Here is a 2,094-nt window from a genome sequence, read left to right as displayed (position 1 = left end):
CCCAGATGTTAACCAGTGATCATCAAGTCAGCTTTGACTCATGCTGAGCCCATATTTGTCAGAGTAGAACTGTGCTCCATAGGGTTTTCAATGGCTGATTTTTTGGAAGTAGACTGCCAGGCCTTTCTTCCAAAGCACCTCTGGGTGGACTCAAACCTCCAACTTTTTGGTTAGCAATTGAGCACATTAACTGTTTGCATCACCCAGGGACTTCATTCCAGGTGTACGACAGTCTATTTAAATATTTCCCTATTGGTGGAAATACATTTTCCGTGTTTTTTCTACTAGCACTGCATTGTACATTTATATGTATGAGCATATCTGTGGAGTAAATTCCTAAATGTTGTATTTGATCAATATGGCAAAACTTTTACAAGTTAATTATATTCAGCATTGGTGAGCATTCAGGGAAATGGGTAGCCCATAGATTGTTTTTGGAAAGCAGTCTTGCTGTATATCAAAATAACAAGTATGCATATCCTTTTCCCCACAAGTTTTATCTCTATGAATTTCTCTGATAGAAATACTTACATGTCAACACAAAGTTATATGCTCCAGCATACTTTGAAACAGCAAAGAATTGGAAGCACCCTGAGGATATAGCAAGCTTTGTAAACAAATTATGGCGCATCTATGAAATATTATGGAGAGATAAGAGGGAAGAGGTAGGTTTTTATGAGTTTACATGGAAGGGCAATCCTCTAAGAGTGCAAATGAGAAGATTTTAAAAAATTTATTTTGTTGTTGTTGTTGAGAATCTACACAGCAAATCGTATATCAGTTCAACAGTTTCTACATGTACAATTCAGTGACATTAATTACATTCTTCCAGCTGTGCAATCGTTCTCACACTTCTTTTCTGAGTTGTTCCTCCCCCACTGACGTAAACTCACTGCCCCCTAAGGTACCTGATCTTCGGAGTTGCTGTTCCACTTTAATCCCATATAGGTAGTTCTTAAAAGAGCACAATGCTCAAGGCAGACATTTTTTACTAGTTAAACTAAACCATTGTTTGGTTTAAAGAAGACTTCAGGGGATATTTTTGGTTTAAGTTTAAAGATTATTTTAGGGCAATAGTTTCAGGGGTTCATCCAGCCCCTTGGCTCCAGAAAGTCTGGAATTGAGAATCTGAAATTCTATTTTATATTTTCCACCTTTTGATTAAGATTCTTCTATAGAGAGAATTTTTTTTTTTTACATGAATGGTGTGACCCCATTAAGACAGATAGATCACCAATAGATAAAGATCTATAGGTATCTCCTCTCTCCCGTCCTGCCTTGTCTTTTCTTTCTTTCCTCCCTTTCTCCCTCCCTCCTAACCTTCCTCCTTTCTTTCTCTCCCTCTCTCCCTTCTCTTCCTTCCTTCCTTCCTCCCTCACCCCTCAATGTGTAGGAAAAAAATCTAGAAGAATACACACTGACAGCAGTAGTTACCAAAGGAAATGGAAAAGTTGAAAGAGAATAAAAGAGGAACTTCTAATTTTTTATTCTGTTTTTCTGTTGGATAATTTTTACAAGGGGCACATGTTCACATGTAACTTCTGTCATTTAAAAAATGACATTCGTAAATATTAATAAATATTGTAATGAAAGTTATCAACTACCTCTCTCCAAGACATTCTTTCTTCCCCCACCTTTTTTGTTAATCATGAAAATTTGCAAGTATACATAAAGTACAGAAAATAATAGAACAGACTCCCATTTACACACCATCCAAATTTAACAGATGTTAACATTTTGCCAAATTCACTTCAGATCTTGCTTTAAAAAAAGAAATAAAATGTTACTGATATAGTTAAAGATATGTGCCCCAAACCCTTGAGGTAGCAATTTTCTTGCAGTTGTGTATTATTTACAAGTTTTCAGATCATAAAATAAGATATCCTTAAAAACCAAACTTGTTGTTGTCCAGTTGATTCTGACTCACAGTGACCCTATAGGACAGAGTAGAACTGCCCCATAGGGTTTCCAAGGCTGTCAGTGTTTACGAAAGCAGACTGCCACATCCTTCTCCTGCGGAGCGGCTGGCGAGTTCGAATCACCGACCTTTCGGTTAACAGCCAGAGTGCTTAACCACTGCACCACCAGGGGTCC

The sequence above is a fragment of the Trichechus manatus genome, unplaced genomic scaffold, assembly GCF_000243295.1.
Source record: "Trichechus manatus latirostris isolate Lorelei unplaced genomic scaffold, TriManLat1.0 scaffold00001, whole genome shotgun sequence".
In the NCBI taxonomy this organism is placed as follows: domain Eukaryota; kingdom Metazoa; phylum Chordata; class Mammalia; order Sirenia; family Trichechidae; genus Trichechus; species Trichechus manatus.
The sequence above is the reverse complement of the archived record's forward strand: the minus strand, read 5'-3'. Positions refer to the sequence as shown.